General features: G+C 45.2%; 1 protein-coding gene across 1 annotated transcript in view; it reads right to left on the reverse strand.

Moving 5' to 3' along the window:
• The window catches only part of LOC141083168 (uncharacterized), a 33,475-nt gene extending 13,772 nt beyond the window's left edge, over positions 1 to 19,703 (reverse strand). The window contains exon 1 of the transcript XR_012230660.1: positions 19,551 to 19,703. The gene's annotated coding sequence lies outside the window, so the exon portion shown is untranslated. The remainder of the gene's footprint in view (positions 1 to 19,550) is intronic.
• Positions 19,704 to 21,507: the final 1,804 nt, after the last annotated feature.

Consider the following 21,507-nt stretch of genomic DNA (forward strand, 5'->3'; position numbering starts at 1 on the left):
ATTATTCCAACAGAGAAACTGTGATGTGCAATAGTCAGAGAACTAGCAGGAATCGTGGAGAATTCAGAGAACTTTCAGTATATGTATGATGGAAACATTAGCTAATGGATGTGTCAAATTTATGTTACTGTAGATAATTAAAGGAGTTTTCCACTAGTGAACAAGGCCAGTTTAATCAATTCAGAATTGATCATCTACTTTGAAAGTAGCTGAAAGTGAGTGCAGCTCCAGCCTCCTGTAACGTCCTGCAGCGGCACCATCCAAACGACGTTGACGCCGCTGTTCCTTGATAGTGACTTGTTGTGCCACATGCCAGCTGTAGGCAACTGGTGGCCGCTCTTTGGCTGCAGCCCATGAGGACAGATGGAATAGTAGAGGTTGCAGTTGATGATAACTGTTCATTGGCTGCACGTAAAACAAGTTGACACCACTGGAATTGCGCCGCTGCAGAGCGTGAGTACACACTGTTTTTAATTTTAATTAGGGGTCTGAATGGATTAAAAAAGTTGACCGATAATTTTTTTATTGATGTTCTATACTTTTGAATAAGGAATGGATCTTCAGTACATAGCTGCTGCCAATATAGAAAGACAAAGAAGCATCCAAGAACTTATGGCCAGTGCCGGTAACAGCTGATCGTTGGGTGTGCTGGGTGTCACACCCCCACTGATAAGATATTGATTGACTATCCTAAGTAAAGGCTAAGGCTATCAATAAAAATGTAGTGTCCAACCCCTTGAAGCTGGGGTTATCCAGTAATGGACAACCACTTTAACATGTAAATTTGTAAGTGTGCATCTTCTTGATAAAATCTCTTTTCTTTACTTTTCTTATATTGTGCTAATAGCGAGTTTTATGCCTTATAAGCCATTAGCATTCAATGGTGCATTCAGAATTCTGTTGGTTGCTTAGCTAGCATTTCTCTGCAGCTCATGCTGGTTGGACATCTGCATGAAGCATATCCTATTGATTTTCATGGTGGGAGATATTGTCTTACTACTGAGCTCTTTATTTTTATTTTTCTTTCACTGAGAACTAAATCTAAACTTACAAATTATAGTGCTACTCTATAACTATTGCTTTACGGTCCAGCCTAAAACTACTTGAGGAGCTTCGGTAAAAATCATAAAACATTGAAAAAAATCAAAAGGGGTTTTCTGGCCTTTTTTTTTTATTATTCACAGACAGAAAACATCCAGGTTATAAAAAAATATAAGAAGATATACTCTACTCACACCGCCACTTCGCTCCATATTCCATTGCTGTTGCTCGGACTTTCTCCACCAGACCAAAAGTGATACCGACAAGACCAGCAATGGTAGGAACCGGCCAGAAGATGTTTCATTAGATGCGAAACAGACGTAAGAGTGAGTGCGCCACCCTATTCTGCCAGGTTTTAAATATGTACTTGTTTACGGCTATTTTGAAATAAAGAGAAGAATCTATCACTGGTGAGTGACGCTAATTTTCTTTGTTTTTTTTTACACTTATGCAATTAAACCATAGCTATAGTAGCTGAGCACCGCCGTAAACGTATAAATCCAGTTGCACACCAAGATCAACAAATTAAATAACCATAAGAGGAATGGTACCAGCCTTTTCAGCTTTCTTTGGAAGGCCATGACCACCAGTCATCTGGACCACCAAGGCCACTGATCGGCTAGAGGATCTATAGAGGGTGGTTGGGACGTCATCACTTCTGGACCAGCTGAGAAAATTGTAATGGAAGCATTGAAACAAGAATCAGATTGAGTAAGTATAGGACTTGTTCTTCTTTTACTGGATGGCTTCCCATTGTAGTTTGAAAGAAAGAAAGCTTTAAAACAGGAAAACTGTATCACAGCCTTGAAATTCATGATAATATGGGCCTAGTAGTGTGCCACAAATATTCCAGACTGTAATGGAAGTCGGAACTTATTACATTAATCCCCTTGCTACGAATTTCAAAGCCTTCAATAATGTTTAGTGTATTTCCCCCACTTTCTATCCCCCTATGCTTGCTTCTCATTAGTTCATCATAATTCTATCACATCCATACTTTATTAAAGTTCAATAACAAAAAAAACGATCACAAAGAGGTTATATTATTTTAGCAGTGTTGGTATTACTGTATATATATAAAGGTGCTTAGCTTATAGAGGTGTCGCTGATATTCTTCACCATGTAGTACAAGGGTTATCCTATGTGTAATGTAGTTATTTTTATTATATTTGAAGGAAATAAGAAGGATATTGATACTGCAATTCTGGGAATAACCCTTTATCATGCTAACATCTGGTGTCGAAGCCTACAAGGCACCTTCTGGCCAGGAAGCCTTCTGGAGTTCATACATGACATTTAGCTGGTGGATCTGCATTTTTTTTAAATGTTCTAGTTGTTACCGACTACATTTCTAAGTTTTTGCTCTAATTTACTTTGTGGCTTCTTTTTACCGAGACGAGTTATTTAAGTGCTTCGTGTATATTTAATCAATTCTTTTCTGTTATGAACGCCCCTGATTAAATACCCATTGATTGTCGAAAGAGCGCTCATTGAAGTTTAATAGGTGCAGAAAAGGTAAGACTGTGTGTCGTGTAATTAATTCATGGAACAATAAGTGTATAACTGAGTTCTTATTAATATATGAAAGAGTTTTCTACATAATAAATGTGACCCAGATCACATGGCTGACAGCTCATGAGCAAATTCAGGTGAACTCCAACATCTCTACAAAGACTTCCCACAACTTGATTCTCTTCTTTGAGCAATGGATTTGGTCACATTGGATTAAAAATGACATATTCCAAGAGTTTTGTGTCTACTGGTAGCAGCACTCAGAAACAAGAAACTCCAGAATCCTAAACCAAATTCTCAGGGATATTCTGATGTGACAAGCTAGCAGTTTCTATAACTCCCATAAACTTTAATGCAAATAGTCATGCACATGTCGATGTTTTTCATCATTTTGTATGGTGTGCAGGGTGGCAGTCATGGTCGAGGGGTTGCGTTCCCACACCCTGGTACCCCACAAATAAATAGTGTCCCAGTCCCTTATTATCATGCTGTGCACAATCCAGTATACTCACATTCAAGCTGTAAGCCTCTGCTGCATCCACGTCTTTTGGTCCAGAATCAGCAGCACAAAAAACAGGGAACACTTGCTTCTTATCAAACAGTCGTCCAACTTTACTTAACAGTCCGAGTTGAATTGATAATACAGCACAGTACATTTCCATGTTCTCCATTTGTCCAGCCTGAGCTATCCCATTGCTTACTGGATCCTTCGGTCCCCAGGATACTCTGTCTGGCTCCACAGCATTCACAAGATCTGTCCTGTCTTCCTCACGCTTTTCCCTGTTCGGCTTCCACTTGTTGGCAGAGAATAAGGCACGCTGCCCAGTGCCTAATTTGGGCCATAGGCCCCGAGCGTTACAGGAATGTCTGCTGAAGATCATTGTTGATGTTTTCATACTGCCAGAATAGTGCGTACTTATTGTGCCTTCCAGCCCTCTGGCCTTGAATTCTTACTAAATCTTATATATTGATCAATCTAATCAAATCAGGAAGTGGTACCCTTATTATATCACTATATCCCCTCCCATGCTGAGCTGGTCCCAAAACATATTAACTGTATCTAACCTTGTGTTCCACTTCCTACTCCTAATATGCTAGCTTCTGCAAATTTCCTGTTCCTAAATCTAACTATCAGCCATATACTATATCTTATCTAAACTCACTAGCTATCTCTAACCTAAGCATTAAACTGTATCCCAATAACATTGTTCTTTAATCACAATACATTAGGAGAATCTCATGTGTTAGTACCTATAAAACTCTATGCAATTTCACATATCACAAAAGTCTCAAAAAGGAAATAAAATTACATAGAAGAACATACTCAATTACAAACACTGTAATAAGGAGGAGATGCATATGACAGTCCCTGTCACCCCCTTACAGCTTCTCCTTACATTTATAGCCACCCAGCTTCTGTGGCTTTCCTTTTTTCCTGATATATTAGGATCTCAAAGTGAGACCCCCTGAAATCAGGCATTGGGGCATAGCTACAGGTGGTACAAAGAGAACAGTCACATCTTCCTCTGCCACATTAGGAGACACCAATATATTGGCACAAAGAGGCTACACTTAACTACCTAATCATAACAAGAAGGCAATTAAATGTGTTTGAATACTATGTTTTTCTTAAAAAAATGATAAAAAAACATGTACAATAAAAGATGAGTGGATCAAGCCACAGCAGCACAGAAGATATCAGGAGAGTCAGCTACAGCAGAACAGAGGATGTCTCTAGAGGTCCTCTGTGCTGCTCTAGCATGCTCTCTGGAGTTCATCTGTGCTGCTGTGGCTGGCTCTCCTGACATCCTCTGTGCTGCTGTGGCAGGCTCTCCAGACCTCCTCTTTATTGCTGTGGCTGGCTCTCCTGACATCCTCTGTGCTGCTGTGGCTGGCTCACCTGACATCCTATGTGTTGCTGTGGCTGGCCCTCCTGACATCCTCTGTGCTGCTGTTGTGGGCTCTCATAACATCCTCTGTGCTGCTGTGGCAGGCTCTTCAGACATCCTCTGTGCTGGTGTGGCTGGCTCTCCTGACCTCCTCTGTACTGCTATGACGAGTTCTCCTGACATCCTCTGTGCTGCTGTGGCTGGCTCTCCTGACATCCTCTGTACTACTATGGCAGGCTCTCCCGACATCCTCTGTGCTGCTGTTTGTGGATCTCCTGAAATGCTCATTGCTGTTGTGCATGACTCCCCTGACCTCCTCTGTGCTGCTGTGGCTGGCTCCTGACATCCTCTGTGCTGCTGTGGCTGGGTCTCCTGACATTCTCTGTGTTGCTGTGGCTGGGTCTCCTGACATTCTATGTGTTGCTGTGGCTGGGTCTCCTGACATTCTCTGTGTTGCTGTGGCTGGGTCTCCTGACATCCTCTGTGCTGCTGTGGCTGGGTCTCCTGACATTCTCTGTGTTGCTGTGGCTGGGTCTCCTGACATTCTCTGTGTTGCTGTGGCTGGCTCTCCTGACATGTTCAGGGCTGCTGTGGCTGGCTACCCTTGCCTCCTTGGTGCTGCTGTGGCTGGCTCTCTTGACATCCTCTGTGCTCCTGTGGCTGGCTTTCCTGACATCCTCTGTGCTGCTGTGGCAGGGATTCCTGATATCCTCTGTGCTGCTGTGGCTGGTTCTCTGGAGGGAGCAGCGTACATGTAATCAGAGTTGGACTGGAACACCTTGGGCCCACCAGAGAAAACTATTCTTGGGGCCCACTATGTAGCTACATAGAAATAAATGCAAGACCACCAATTGTGCAGTAAAACGAGCTAATATCAGGGTATAATATAAGGTAGTACATGTTTTAATTATGTAGCAGGAGTTGGGGGTAGCCCCCCTCATAGAATAAAAAGTAGCCCCGTCATAGAATATAATGTAGCCTCCTCATAGAATTCAATGCAGCCCGCTCATATAGTATAATGCCGCCCCCTCATCAAATATAATGTAGTCCCCTCATAGAATATAATGCAGCCCCCTCATAGTATATAATGCAGCCCCCTCATAGAATAAAATGTAGCTCCCTCATAGAATGTGATGCAGCCCCCTCAGAATATAATGCAGCCCCCCTCATGTAGTATAATGACGCCTCCCACAGAGTATAAAGTAGCCCCCATGGAATATAATGCAGCCCCCTCACAGGGTATAATTCAGCCCCCTCATATGGTATAATGCAGCTCCCCTCATTGGGTATAATGCAGCCCCCCTCATAGGGTATAATGCAAGCTCTCCTCATAGGGTATCATGCAGCCCCCCTTGTAGAGTATAATGCAGCCTCCTCGGGTATAACGCCACCCCCCTCATAGGGTATAATGCTGCCCCATCATAGGGTATGATCCTGCCTCCCCCTCTTAGGGTAAAATGACCCCCATAGGATATAATGCACCCCCAATAGGGTATAATGCACCCCCCTCATAAGGTACAATGCAACCAGGACTCATTGATATATATATATATATATATATATACAAGCACAATACTTACCTCTCCTCCTCGCTCCCACTCCGTTTCCGGCTCTACTCCAGTCTCAGCACTGCACTGCCGTCTGCCAGACACACAGCAGGTGCGCGATGAAGTGACGTTATCGCGCACTGTCTGTGTCAGAGGCAGAGCGGAATGATGGGAGAGGGAGTGTCACCTGACACACTCTCCTATATTATTGCTTTCAACTGTATCAGCATCTATGATACCGATACAGTTGAATGCTGAGCGCAATGGGGGGCTGGCACTGCCACCGGGTCCCACTGACATACGGCTTCATAGCAGCCACGCGGGCTAGGGGCCTCTTGGGTAGCTGGAGCCCTAGTCTGCCGGCCTTGATAGCAGGCAGTGTTAGCCACAGTCTGCAGCTAACACTGCCAGCTATTAAAGTGAAATGAATATTCACCCCTCTCCACTCCTATTGGGGCATGGAGAAGGGTGAATATTCATTTATCTTTAGCACGGGGGAAAGGATTTAGCTATAGCAGCCGGCGTCTACCTTCTGTCACCCGCTACTGCTCCTCTGGTATCGGGACCCCATAGCAGCTGAGTGCTGTGCCGCTTAGCGACATGCCTCTGGCTAGGAGACCCTGGAGCAGCGAGGGTGCTAGGCAGCTGCTGGCCCTGTATGCCAGCAGGTGTCAGTGACTGGGCCCACTGGAGAATCTTCCGGTTCTCCGGTGGGCCAGTCCAACCCTGCATATAATTGGTTTGTGTAGGTGAGAGCTCACAAAGAGTCTGGCTGACAGTGGAGTACCTGTACTCCCAGCAGGGGAATTCCCGACTTCATTGCTACGCGCCTCAAATTCAAATGAGCGTATTACAGGGACTGGAGCATCTCTCTCTCTTTCTCCTACCCTGCCATCGAGTGCAAGTCTCCCAGAAAAATGCTCGACTCCTTCATTGACTTATGCTTGGTATCAGAGTTGAGCCCCTTAGTGGTCCGACATGCTATATTTGAGTAGCGAGCACCCAGGTAGTTTACTGCTCAGTCATCACTAGTCATGATGTCACAAAGCACGCCATGACCTTGCATGCACATTCGCAGAACTATCTCGAGCCTCCTCAGAACAGAAAGTCCAGGCCTAAAATATGGACGTATGGGGATCCAGCACCTATGTCGGTAATAAGAATATGTGGTGAAAAGCAGACAGATGATGGTGATGAGTGGAGGAGCTCGAGAGGTGAATGGTAAAATCAGTATAAGTATTTATTTTTTTATTTTTGACCTATGGATGGCCCTGTACAGTTCAGAAAAAAGCCATTTTTCTGAATCCATACAAAAGTGAATTATAAGGGTGAGTGCACACAATGCGGATTCACCGGCGGATTTTTCCGCGCGGATTTGCAGGTAAAACTGCAGGTAAAGTGACCTGCGGTTTTCCTGCGGATTTGCCTGCGGTTTTCCCCTGCAGTTTGACACCTGAACAATGGAACAGGGGTCAAACCGCTGCGGAATCCGCAGAAAGAATTGACATGCTGCGGATTTAAAACCGCAGCAAATCCACGCGGAAAAATCCACAGCATGTGCACTGCGGTTTTTAAATCCCATTGGCTAACATGGTACTGTACTGTGTTTGCGGAACTGCTGCGGATCCGCAGGGCCAAATCCACTGCGGATCCACAGCAGAATCCGCAGCGTGTGCACATACCCTAAAAATGCGCATTTTGGCAAAAATAATTAATATTGCAATATTCTAGTCAAGTTCAAATCAACCTGAATATATTCACTCGACTCTATATACAATACATTAATGTCAATTCCAAAATTGTGCCATTTAAAAATAAAAACAATGTCCTCCAATCAACCAGAAATATTAGGAAGCTATAGATTTTTAAAGCACCACTCTAGCAAGTTTCTTTGAATTTCAGCACTGGAGTGGTGCCACTATTGTCAATTTCTTGCCCTTAGTATTATATTCAACAGCCGCCATCTTCATCTGTTACTGGTGCCTCTCCGGTCGTCTTCTGCAGGTTATAACCTGCCGGATCGCTCCACCATTTGCTGGATGAGTTGGAGGTCACTCCTCAATGTAAGTATATGAGAGCCTGAATGAGATCTCATAGACTAACATTTAGAATTGTGACTGTTACCTCTGACTTGGCAGTTTCTTGCCCATAATATTATATTTACCAGCCGCCCTCTTCATCTATTATTGATGCCGCTGCGGTCATCTTCTGCAGGTTGTGACCTGCTGGATTTCTCCACCATTTGCTGGATGATTTGGAGGTCACCTCTCAATGTAAGTATATGAAAGCCTGAAAGAGATCTCGTAGACTTACATTTAAATTGCGACCTTTACCTCTAACTTCCGGTCAGTCAGATGTAGAGGTCTCAAGATGATAGATCGCGACCGGACTGGCATCGAGAACAGCAAGCAAGGACCTTACATTTGTGCCACCACCCCAGCGCTGAAATAAAGTGTTGGAGTGGTGCTTTAGATGTTGTAAGGAGGTTAATGGCTGTGTAATAAATGGGAGGTATGTGTCACAGGGATGGCTGCTCCCTGTGATGTAACCCGGAGTATTTTTCTCTAGTGCACGTAAGCACTAGGATGTTGTTTAGTGCATCTGTGTCCGGGTTGCGGGTAGCTATGAGAGATGGGCGGGTCTGACTACCCACATACCTCACCTGTGGGTGTGATTACAGCCTACATAATGGAGGCTGTTGTTTGGCACATGTTCGGAGACTTGGGAGGGAGAAGCCTTCCTGTGTGAGTGGCTCCAGCCCGAGCCTGCGTGTTGGACATTGCCCGGCCTGTGCGCCCACATGCCTGAGCTGGAGCAGATCCCAGCTAAGGACATTTTTTGTTGTTTTGCCTTTTACCGTTTGTTGTTGCTCAGGGGTTTATGGAGCAAATAAACCCGCGTGGACTTTTTCAATGAAATGAGCCTCCTGTCTTCCTCCTGACGCACCTGAGTGAGTACGATCTCTACAATGTGTTTAGAAAAAGGAAATAGAAACTAATTTTTTGAATTAGTACCATATTACTCAGCATCTTTAAGTTGTAAAATAATAAAAAAAAATTGTCCTGAACTGAAGTCATTCACCAATTAGCTTTTTTGTGTCTAGGCAAGTAAGACAATGTACTTCAGTAATAGCTTTGCAAATTGACCGCCGCACATTGAAAACAAACATTACATAGAACATACAGTCACTAATTTCATATTTCTATGCGCTTTTAACTGCTTTGACCTTGAGGAAATATAGGATGTAGTGCTGTATAGATGTTTATTAATTAACGGCCATTAAAGTCTGTAGATGAAGCGAGGATGTGAAGAAATATAACATAAGCGCTGGCTTGCTTTTCTGTTTACTCTAAGTAATTATTACAGAACTATTTATTATCATAATTAATGATTAAAGACAGTAATTTGACTTTTTTATATATTTAACTGGACGGTAACGTGTTCCATTTATTGGATTAACGCCATCAATAGACATTATGGGTGAGAACAAACAGGGTTTTTTTCATTTATATTTTGTGGCGTGATCCGGAAATTATATGAATTGAGGATAAAAAAACATAAATAAGCTAAAATGATAGGGTAGGAATATAAATGGTTTGGTATTAAAAAAATTTAAGTGCAGAGGAAAATGTTGCAGTATGTTTTAGCACAGATCGGTAGATAACTCTGGTTCACTCTAATTTCTTATTTCCGATGCTCCAGCAAAAATACTGATGCACAAAATAGAAATGATGTGGTCCAATTGTAAGGTGCAAAGTCATGGTTGAGGGCTGCCGCACGTCACTCTGGTGCCTTGCAAGTAAAGCGAGCCCCAGTTGATATGTGCTGTGTGTGGTGCAGAATGCTCACTTTCCGTTCCCAGAGCTCTTCTGTCTCCATGCTTCCAGGTTCAGGAACAGCCACACATAAATCAGGGTATGAACATAAGGATGAGTGACCTCATGGAGATCAACATCCAACACTGCGGAGACACCATCACATGTTTCTCAACGCAGTGATCTAGAGCAATGCCCCCATCCCTTATGGGAAATATGCAAAAGCATGTAAATCAACAGCCGCGGAGACACCATCACATGTTTCTCAACGCAAGCAATGACTAGCCAGGTCTTTCCCCGGGAAGGAACAACCACGGGAAGGGCAGTCTCCAATGAAGGAAACCACCTATGCCAAAACATGGTATCCATCCACAGACAGCTGTTTCGGGGTATTGCCCCTCATCAGTGTGGAGTAGGAAACTGGCTAGTAGGAGCAATGCCTAGTGAAAGGCTATGAACATAAGGATGAGTGACCTCATGGAGATCAACATCCAACACTGCGGAGACACCATCACATGTTTCTCAACGCAGTGATCTAGAGCAATGCCCCCATCCCTTATGGGAAATATGCAAAAGCATGTAAATCAACAGCCGCGGAGACACCATCACATGTTTCTCAACGCAAGCAATGACTAGCCAGGTCTTTCCCCGGGAAGGAACAACCACGGGAAGGGCAGTCTCCAATGAAGGAAACCACCTATGCCAAAACATGGTATCCATCCACAGACAGCTGTTTCGGGGTATTGCCCCTCATCAGTGTGGAGTAGGAAACTGGCTAGTAGGAGCAATGCCTAGTGAAAGGCTATGAACATAAGGATGAGTGACCTCATGGAGATCAACATCCAACACTGCGGAGACACCATCACATGTTTCTCAACGCAGTGATCTAGAGCAATGCCCCCATCCCTTATGGGAAATATGCAAAAGCATGTAAATCAACAGCCGCGGAGACACCATCACATGTTTCTCAACGCAAGCAATGACTAGCCAGGTCTTTCCCCGGGAAGGAACAACCACGGGAAGGGCAGTCTCCAATGAAGGAAACCACCTATGCCAAAACATGGTATCCATCCACAGACAGCTGTTTCGGGGTATTGCCCCTCATCAGTGTGGAGTAGGAAACTGGCTAGTAGGAGCAATGCCTAGTGAAAGGCTATGAACATAAGGATGAGTGACCTCATGGAGATCAACATCCAACACTGCGGAGACACCATCACATGTTTCTCAACGCAGTGATCTAGAGCAATGCCCCCATCCCTTATGGGAAATATGCAAAAGCATGTAAATCAACAGCCGCGGAGACACCATCACATGTTTCTCAACGCAAGCAATGACTAGCCAGGTCTTTCCCCGGGAAGGAACAACCACGGGAAGGGCAGTCTCCAATGAAGGAAACCACCTATGCCAAAACATGGTATCCATCCACAGACAGCTGTTTCGGGGTATTGCCCCTCATCAGTGTGGAGTAGGAAACTGGCTAGTAGGAGCAATGCCTAGTGAAAGGCTATGAACATAAGGATGAGTGACCTCATGGAGATCAACATCCAACACTGCGGAGACACCATCACATGTTTCTCAACGCAGTGATCTAGAGCAATGCCCCCATCCCTTATGGGAAATATGCAAAAGCATGTAAATCAACAGCCGCGGAGACACCATCACATGTTTCTCAACGCAAGCAATGACTAGCCAGGTCTTTCCCCGGGAAGGAACAACCACGGGAAGGGCAGTCTCCAATGAAGGAAACCACCTATGCCAAAACATGGTATCCATCCACAGACAGCTGTTTCGGGGTATTGCCCCTCATCAGTGTGGAGTAGGAAACTGGCTAGTAGGAGCAATGCCTAGTGAAAGGCTATGAACATAAGGATGAGTGACCTCATGGAGATCAACATCCAACACTGCGGAGACACCATCACATGTTTCTCAACGCAGTGATCTAGAGCAATGCCCCCATCCCTTATGGGAAATATGCAAAAGCATGTAAATCAACAGCCGCGGAGACACCATCACATGTTTCTCAACGCAAGCAATGACTAGCCAGGTCTTTCCCCGGGAAGGAACAACCACGGGAAGGGCAGTCTCCAATGAAGGAAACCACCTATGCCAAAACATGGTATCCATCCACAGACAGCTGTTTCGGGGTATTGCCCCTCATCAGTGTGGAGTAGGAAACTGGCTAGTAGGAGCAATGCCTAGTGAAAGGCTATGAACATAAGGATGAGTGACCTCATGGAGATCAACATCCAACACTGCGGAGACACCATCACATGTTTCTCAACGCAGTGATCTAGAGCAATGCCCCCATCCCTTATGGGAAATATGCAAAAGCATGTAAATCAACAGCCGCGGAGACACCATCACATGTTTCTCAACGCAAGCAATGACTAGCCAGGTCTTTCCCCGGGAAGGAACAACCACGGGAAGGGCAGTCTCCAATGAAGGAAACCACCTATGCCAAAACATGGTATCCATCCACAGACAGCTGTTTCGGGGTATTGCCCCTCATCAGTGTGGAGTAGGAAACTGGCTAGTAGGAGCAATGCCTAGTGAAAGGCTATGAACATAAGGATGAGTGACCTCATGGAGATCAACATCCAACACTGCGGAGACACCATCACATGTTTCTCAACGCAGTGATCTAGAGCAATGCCCCCATCCCTTATGGGAAATATGCAAAAGCATGTAAATCAACAGCCGCGGAGACACCATCACATGTTTCTCAACGCAAGCAATGACTAGCCAGGTCTTTCCCCGGGAAGGAACAACCACGGGAAGGGCAGTCTCCAATGAAGGAAACCACCTATGCCAAAACATGGTATCCATCCACAGACAGCTGTTTCGGGGTATTGCCCCTCATCAGTGTGGAGTAGGAAACTGGCTAGTAGGAGCAATGCCTAGTGAAAGGCTATGAACATAAGGATGAGTGACCTCATGGAGATCAACATCCAACACTGCGGAGACACCATCACATGTTTCTCAACGCAGTGATCTAGAGCAATGCCCCCATCCCTTATGGGAAATATGCAAAAGCATGTAAATCAACAGCCGCGGAGACACCATCACATGTTTCTCAACGCAAGCAATGACTAGCCAGGTCTTTCCCCGGGAAGGAACAACCACGGGAAGGGCAGTCTCCAATGAAGGAAACCACCTATGCCAAAACATGGTATCCATCCACAGACAGCTGTTTCGGGGTATTGCCCCTCATCAGTGTGGAGTAGGAAACTGGCTAGTAGGAGCAATGCCTAGTGAAAGGCTATGAACATAAGGATGAGTGACCTCATGGAGATCAACATCCAACACTGCGGAGACACCATCACATGTTTCTCAACGCAGTGATCTAGAGCAATGCCCCCATCCCTTATGGGAAATATGCAAAAGCATGTAAATCAACAGCCGCGGAGACACCATCACATGTTTCTCAACGCAAGCAATGACTAGCCAGGTCTTTCCCCGGGAAGGAACAACCACGGGAAGGGCAGTCTCCAATGAAGGAAACCACCTATGCCAAAACATGGTATCCATCCACAGACAGCTGTTTCGGGGTATTGCCCCTCATCAGTGTGGAGTAGGAAACTGGCTAGTAGGAGCAATGCCTAGTGAAAGGCTATGAACATAAGGATGAGTGACCTCATGGAGATCAACATCCAACACTGCGGAGACACCATCACATGTTTCTCAACGCAGTGATCTAGAGCAATGCCCCCATCCCTTATGGGAAATATGCAAAAGCATGTAAATCAACAGCCGCGGAGACACCATCACATGTTTCTCAACGCAAGCAATGACTAGCCAGGTCTTTCCCCGGGAAGGAACAACCACGGGAAGGGCAGTCTCCAATGAAGGAAACCACCTATGCCAAAACATGGTATCCATCCACAGACAGCTGTTTCGGGGTATTGCCCCTCATCAGTGTGGAGTAGGAAACTGGCTAGTAGGAGCAATGCCTAGTGAAAGGCTATGAACATAAGGATGAGTGACCTCATGGAGATCAACATCCAACACTGCGGAGACACCATCACATGTTTCTCAACGCAGTGATCTAGAGCAATGCCCCCATCCCTTATGGGAAATATGCAAAAGCATGTAAATCAACAGCCGCGGAGACACCATCACATGTTTCTCAACGCAAGCAATGACTAGCCAGGTCTTTCCCCGGGAAGGAACAACCACGGGAAGGGCAGTCTCCAATGAAGGAAACCACCTATGCCAAAACATGGTATCCATCCACAGACAGCTGTTTCGGGGTATTGCCCCTCATCAGTGTGGAGTAGGAAACTGGCTAGTAGGAGCAATGCCTAGTGAAAGGCTATGAACATAAGGATGAGTGACCTCATGGAGATCAACATCCAACACTGCGGAGACACCATCACATGTTTCTCAACGCAGTGATCTAGAGCAATGCCCCCATCCCTTATGGGAAATATGCAAAAGCATGTAAATCAACAGCCGCGGAGACACCATCACATGTTTCTCAACGCAAGCAATGACTAGCCAGGTCTTTCCCCGGGAAGGAACAACCACGGGAAGGGCAGTCTCCAATGAAGGAAACCACCTATGCCAAAACATGGTATCCATCCACAGACAGCTGTTTCGGGGTATTGCCCCTCATCAGTGTGGAGTAGGAAACTGGCTAGTAGGAGCAATGCCTAGTGAAAGGCTATGAACATAAGGATGAGTGACCTCATGGAGATCAACATCCAACACTGCGGAGACACCATCACATGTTTCTCAACGCAGTGATCTAGAGCAATGCCCCCATCCCTTATGGGAAATATGCAAAAGCATGTAAATCAACAGCCGCGGAGACACCATCACATGTTTCTCAACGCAAGCAATGACTAGCCAGGTCTTTCCCCGGGAAGGAACAACCACGGGAAGGGCAGTCTCCAATGAAGGAAACCACCTATGCCAAAACATGGTATCCATCCACAGACAGCTGTTTCGGGGTATTGCCCCTCATCAGTGTGGAGTAGGAAACTGGCTAGTAGGAGCAATGCCTAGTGAAAGGCTATGAACATAAGGATGAGTGACCTCATGGAGATCAACATCCAACACTGCGGAGACACCATCACATGTTTCTCAACGCAGTGATCTAGAGCAATGCCCCCATCCCTTATGGGAAATATGCAAAAGCATGTAAATCAACAGCCGCGGAGACACCATCACATGTTTCTCAACGCAAGCAATGACTAGCCAGGTCTTTCCCCGGGAAGGAACAACCACGGGAAGGGCAGTCTCCAATGAAGGAAACCACCTATGCCAAAACATGGTATCCATCCACAGACAGCTGTTTCGGGGTATTGCCCCTCATCAGTGTGGAGTAGGAAACTGGCTAGTAGGAGCAATGCCTAGTGAAAGGCTATGAACATAAGGATGAGTGACCTCATGGAGATCAACATCCAACACTGCGGAGACACCATCACATGTTTCTCAACGCAGTGATCTAGAGCAATGCCCCCATCCCTTATGGGAAATATGCAAAAGCATGTAAATCAACAGCCGCGGAGACACCATCACATGTTTCTCAACGCAAGCAATGACTAGCCAGGTCTTTCCCCGGGAAGGAACAACCACGGGAAGGGCAGTCTCCAATGAAGGAAACCACCTACTCCACCTACTCCTACTCCACACTGATGAGGGGCAATACCCCGAAACAGCTGTCTGTGGATGGATACCATGTTTTGGCATAGGTGGTTTCCTTCATTGGAGACTGCCCTTCCCGTGGTTGTTCCTTCCCGGGGAAAGACCTGGCTAGTCATTGCTTGCGTTGAGAAACATGTGATGGTGTCTCCGCGGCTGTTGATTTACATGCTTTTGCATATTTCCCATAAGGGATGGGGGCATTGCTCTAGATCACTGCGTTGAGAAACATGTGATGGTGTCTCCGCAGTGTTGGATGTTGATCTCCATGAGGTCACTCATCCTTATGTTCATAGCCTTTCACTAGGCATTGCTCCTACTAGCCAGTTTCCTACTCCACACTGATGAGGGGCAATACCCCGAAACAGCTGTCTGTGGATGGATACCATGTTTTGGCATAGGTGGTTTCCTTCATTGGAGACTGCCCTTCCCGTGGTTGTTCCTTCCCGGGGAAAGACCTGGCTAGTCATTGCTTGCGTTGAGAAACATGTGATGGTGTCTCCGCGGCTGTTGATTTACATGCTTTTGCATATTTCCCATAAGGGATGGGGGCATTGCTCTAGATCACTGCGTTGAGAAACATGTGATGGTGTCTCCGCAGTGTTGGATGTTGATCTCCATGAGGTCACTCATCCTTATGTTCATAGCCTTTCACTAGGCATTGCTCCTACTAGCCAGTTTCCTACTCCACACTGATGAGGGGCAATACCCCGAAACAGCTGTCTGTGGATGGATACCATGTTTTGGCATAGGTGGTTTCCTTCATTGGAGACTGCCCTTCCCGTGGTTGTTCCTTCCCGGGGAAAGACCTGGCTAGTCATTGCTTGCGTTGAGAAACATGTGATGGTGTCTCCGCGGCTGTTGATTTACATGCTTTTGCATATTTCCCATAAGGGATGGGGGCATTGCTCTAGATCACTGCGTTGAGAAACATGTGATGGTGTCTCCGCAGTGTTGGATGTTGATCTCCATGAGGTCACTCATCCTTATGTTCATAGCCTTTCACTAGGCATTGCTCCTACTAGCCAGTTTCCTACTCCACACTGATGAGGGGCAATACCCCGAAACAGCTGTCTGTGGATGGATACCATGTTTTGGCATAGGTGGTTTCCTTCATTGGAGACTGCCCTTCCCGTGGTTGTTCCTTCCCGGGGAAAGACCTGGCTAGTCATTGCTTGCGTTGAGAAACATGTGATGGTGTCTCCGCGGCTGTTGATTTACATGCTTTTGCATATTTCCCATAAGGGATGGGGGCATTGCTCTAGATCACTGCGTTGAGAAACATGTGATGGTGTCTCCGCAGTGTTGGATGTTGATCTCCATGAGGTCACTCATCCTTATGTTCATAGCCTTTCACTAGGCATTGCTCCTACTAGCCAGTTTCCTACTCCACACTGATGAGGGGCAATACCCCGAAACAGCTGTCTGTGGATGGATACCATGTTTTGGCATAGGTGGTTTCCTTCATTGGAGACTGCCCTTCCCGTGGTTGTTCCTTCCCGGGGAAAGACCTGGCTAGTCATTGCTTGCGTTGAGAAACATGTGATGGTGTCTCCGCGGCTGTTGATTTACATGCTTTTGCATATTTCCCATAAGGGATGGGGGCATTGCTCTAGATCACTGCGTTGAGAAACATGTGATGGTGTCTCCGCAGTGTTGGATGTTGATCTCCATGAGGTCACTCATCCTTATGTTCATAGCCTTTCACTAGGCATTGCTCCTACTAGCCAGTTTCCTACTCCACACTGATGAGGGGCAATACCCCGAAACAGCTGTCTGTGGATGGATACCATGTTTTGGCATAGGTGGTTTCCTTCATTGGAGACTGCCCTTCCCGTGGTTGTTCCTTCCCGGGGAAAGACCTGGCTAGTCATTGCTTGCGTTGAGAAACATGTGATGGTGTCTCCGCGGCTGTTGATTTACATGCTTTTGCATATTTCCCATAAGGGATGGGGGCATTGCTCTAGATCACTGCGTTGAGAAACATGTGATGGTGTCTCCGCAGTGTTGGATGTTGATCTCCATGAGGTCACTCATCCTTATGTTCATAGCCTTTCACTAGGCATTGCTCCTACTAGCCAGTTTCCTACTCCACACTGATGAGGGGCAATACCCCGAAACAGCTGTCTGTGGATGGATACCATGTTTTGGCATAGGTGGTTTCCTTCATTGGAGACTGCCCTTCCCGTGGTTGTTCCTTCCCGGGGAAAGACCTGGCTAGTCATTGCTTGCGTTGAGAAACATGTGATGGTGTCTCCGCGGCTGTTGATTTACATGCTTTTGCATATTTCCCATAAGGGATGGGGGCATTGCTCTAGATCACTGCGTTGAGAAACATGTGATGGTGTCTCCGCAGTGTTGGATGTTGATCTCCATGAGGTCACTCATCCTTATGTTCATAGCCTTTCACTAGGCATTGCTCCTACTAGCCAGTTTCCTACTCCACACTGATGAGGGGCAATACCCCGAAACAGCTGTCTGTGGATGGATACCATGTTTTGGCATAGGTGGTTTCCTTCATTGGAGACTGCCCTTCCCGTGGTTGTTCCTTCCCGGGGAAAGACCTGGCTAGTCATTGCTTGCGTTGAGAAACATGTGATGGTGTCTCCGCGGCTGTTGATTTACACACATAAATCAGGGGACACCTGGTTCGGTATAACCAGTTCAACTTTACTTAACAGTCCAAGTTCCATAGATGACACCATGGAGTGTTGGGCACAACTTGGTTTTCTGCTTAAATCCATAGCACAGTTCATGTTCATGTTCTCTGTTTGTTCAGCCTGAACTATCCCTCTGCTTACTTACTCCTTCAGCTTCAAGGATTTTCCGTCTGGTTCCACAGTTCCAATGAGATCTCCCATGGTTGCACATACAACTTTCTCAGTGTGGAAGTGTTGTTGGGGCTCTCCATAGCAACTGACTCTAGCCCGAGGCTCTGGAAGTTGCCGGAATGTCCGCAAGAAATTTCAAAACATCCCACACCGCCAGAACAATACTTCTCATGCTTCCAGCCTACTGCCTTTGAACTCTCCTTTATCTCTGTCTAACACTGTCTGGCCAAAATCAGGAAATACTTTCCCTTTTTGTTTGACCATAACCCCTCCCATGCTTGGCTGGTTCCAACATTTTTTACAGTATCCAATCCTATTTTTTACAGTACGCTATTTCTTACTACCAATATGCCCAACGCTGCATATCTTCCTTCCTAGGCTATCCTTCACCAAAAAAGAAATACAGATGGCACTCACCGGTTAAAATCTTTTTTATTCTATTTCTTTAAAACATCGGCATAGGGAGGATGGGAGCAGGAGTGGAGATGATGACAGATGTTTCGCGCTGCAGTGGCGCTTCCTCCTAGCCTATCCTTTAAAGGGAATCTGCCACCTATTTTTTCAACTATCAGCTGCCGGCACCGCCATCAGTGGCTTATCTACAGCATTCTGCAATGCCGGAACGCGACACCCATCGGATCAAAACCGGGCCCGGACCGCCCCTGGGTGAGTATAATCTAACTAATTTTTTTTCTATTTCAGGTTACATCGGGGGTTTATCTACAGCATTACAGAATGCTGTAGATAAGTCCCTGATGGCAGTGCCGGCAGCTGATAGTCGACAAAATAGCTGACAGATTCCCTTTAAACCCTATACTAAACCTTATGTAATAAATCTGACTATACTTTCCCTATGAACTACACATTACTCACATTGCACACTCACATTACATTACAATAACCACATCAATCAGTGCCTATAAAATTCTATGCAATCTTACATGTTATTGTATTTTTCGGATTATAAGACAGGCTTTTTTCCCAATTTTTTTGGGGGAAAATGGGAGTGCGTCTTATAATGTGGCTATATCTTACCGGCTGCGGTGGAGCAGGGCCCCAGGGTCGCTGCTGGAGAAGGCAAGAGTGGAGCGCTGCTGCAGGCCGCAGGCTGGGATGAGGGGGTGTTCCGATGTGCGTGGGGTGGACTCTGGGAAAATGGATGCCGGGGTATACACAGATGGAGTTCTCTTGGGAAATGAGATCATTGGTGTCTGAAATCCAGCACTTAGCACTTATATATAATTATATATTGTAGAGATTTGTACTCACTCAGCTGCGGTTGAGGTAGGCACAGGAATTGGTATTGCTGAAATGTCCAGGCAGGTTCCTTAAGACTGCATAAAAGTCCATACAATATAGCAGGTCCGCCTGCTCAGGATAGTGTCCTGCTCTTTAGGCCTTAGCACACTCCAACACACAGGAGATCCGCACATCTCCAGAGCCAGACACTGAATGAGACACTCCGTCTCCATTTTATCTGCCAAACCACGCCCCTGGGGTGTGGATATGTGAGCAATCATTCCCACCCATCTCTTATGAATGCTTGTAAAACCTGGTCATGGAATGGCTTAATAACTCTCTCATCACTATATGCTCTGGAGCATGCTTTTCGAGCTCACATCAATGAAGTTACCAACCACGATGATATACAGTATGACTCCCCTCTTCGGGAGGCGAATAAGGATTGCGAAATGCGCGTCGGGGCAGCAGGGATGCCAGGAATCCACGTGCACCTTACAGGAATTTTTTGGCCTGTTTTTATTGTCTTTTCACTTGTTTACCGCTATCAATTATCATTATATGGACATTTAGCCCTAGTTGTGAGCACTTAACACTTTCATTTGGCATGGATTGCCATATCTATTTTTCAAAAATTGTTTATATATCGAGCATTTAGCACTTTATTAATTTTTTGGCATATTTTAGTATAGCCCTTATATTAAAGTGTTTGCTCCTTATAATATAACATATTTGTTTGCATTTTAGTGCTATTTACATTATAAATTGTTTGTTTTGCGGTTATACTATTTATTGTACCTTATCATTGGACCGCTGTTTATTTAACAGCTTATGCATTGGTGGCACTCCATGGTAGTTTGTCTCTGGTCTTGTATTTTGAGCACCTTTTCTTTTTTAATTATCGTTTTTAATATTGATTTTCATTAAAAATATTTTTATTAGGTACCCTTTTTTTTATCAGACTATTTAGTTAGGTAACTTTTTTGTGAACAATGTATATATATATATATTTCATTTACACCGTTTGCTATGTTTGTACTTGGTGCAAACACTTCTATGCTTTATTTTTTCAAATACAGTGTTGGCTGGATAAAAGGTGAGAGCGAACGAACTTCTAAATATTTTAGGAACCCTAGATAAGTATCAAGGAGCAAGAAAGCAAGCTCTGACTAAATCCCAATTTTTGTATTTTTTTAAGCATGGCATTTCACATATAAGAAATATTAAGTATTGCAGGTATTCATTACCGGTATGTACAGTTTAGACAACTTCCATTTGATTTAGCTATATTTTATTAAGTAACACAATGTAACTATTACATTTTTCCCTTATGACACAGACAAGAATGACAAAATACACCTTCTATTTATTTTTCTCACAGAGAAAACCTACAGGGAACCTTAAGCATTGATGAGATTTTGAGAAGTGAGTACACAGAGCATAATGAAAGCTGCACTGGCAAAACAAGCAGTGTAGCCCTGTGCCCTCCAGGTAACACTGTGCTGGTCTTTAGGTAGCAAATCTGCTATGGGAAATTCTCATGGGATTGAGCGTCAGGCATAGGAGAGGGAACAGCGAGCACAGATAAAAGTGATCTTTGTAGGATGAGGCTGAGCTTGCCAGTGCTATGTGCCAGCAAAGAAACTAATTGGCATCTCAGTTATAATCCTGACATACCCATTACTGAGCAGATGTGTGTACATTAATATGAATATATACAGGGAGAGGAAGAGCGAGGGAGTCTTTTTTGCATTCACGGGGCAGAGACAGATTTATAGGTCGTGAAAAATAGCACATTGCACCTAAGCTCTGGACTCAGAGGAGCCTGAAGGCCCCTCTGTCACATATTAAGACACTAATATTATGAGTAACTAGAGATGAGCAGATCCGTTGACAGTAAAATGAAGTTGCCTGAAATTTTTCCCAAAAATTTGGATTCTAAATCAGAATTTTTTGTAATTGGCTTCGCGGAAATTCTGCAAAATTG

The sequence above is a fragment of the Dendrobates tinctorius genome, unplaced genomic scaffold (assembly GCF_039654945.1).
Source record: "Dendrobates tinctorius isolate UK_male_01 unplaced genomic scaffold, ASM3965494v1 ptg000020l, whole genome shotgun sequence".
Lineage (NCBI taxonomy): Eukaryota > Metazoa > Chordata > Amphibia > Anura > Dendrobatidae > Dendrobates > Dendrobates tinctorius.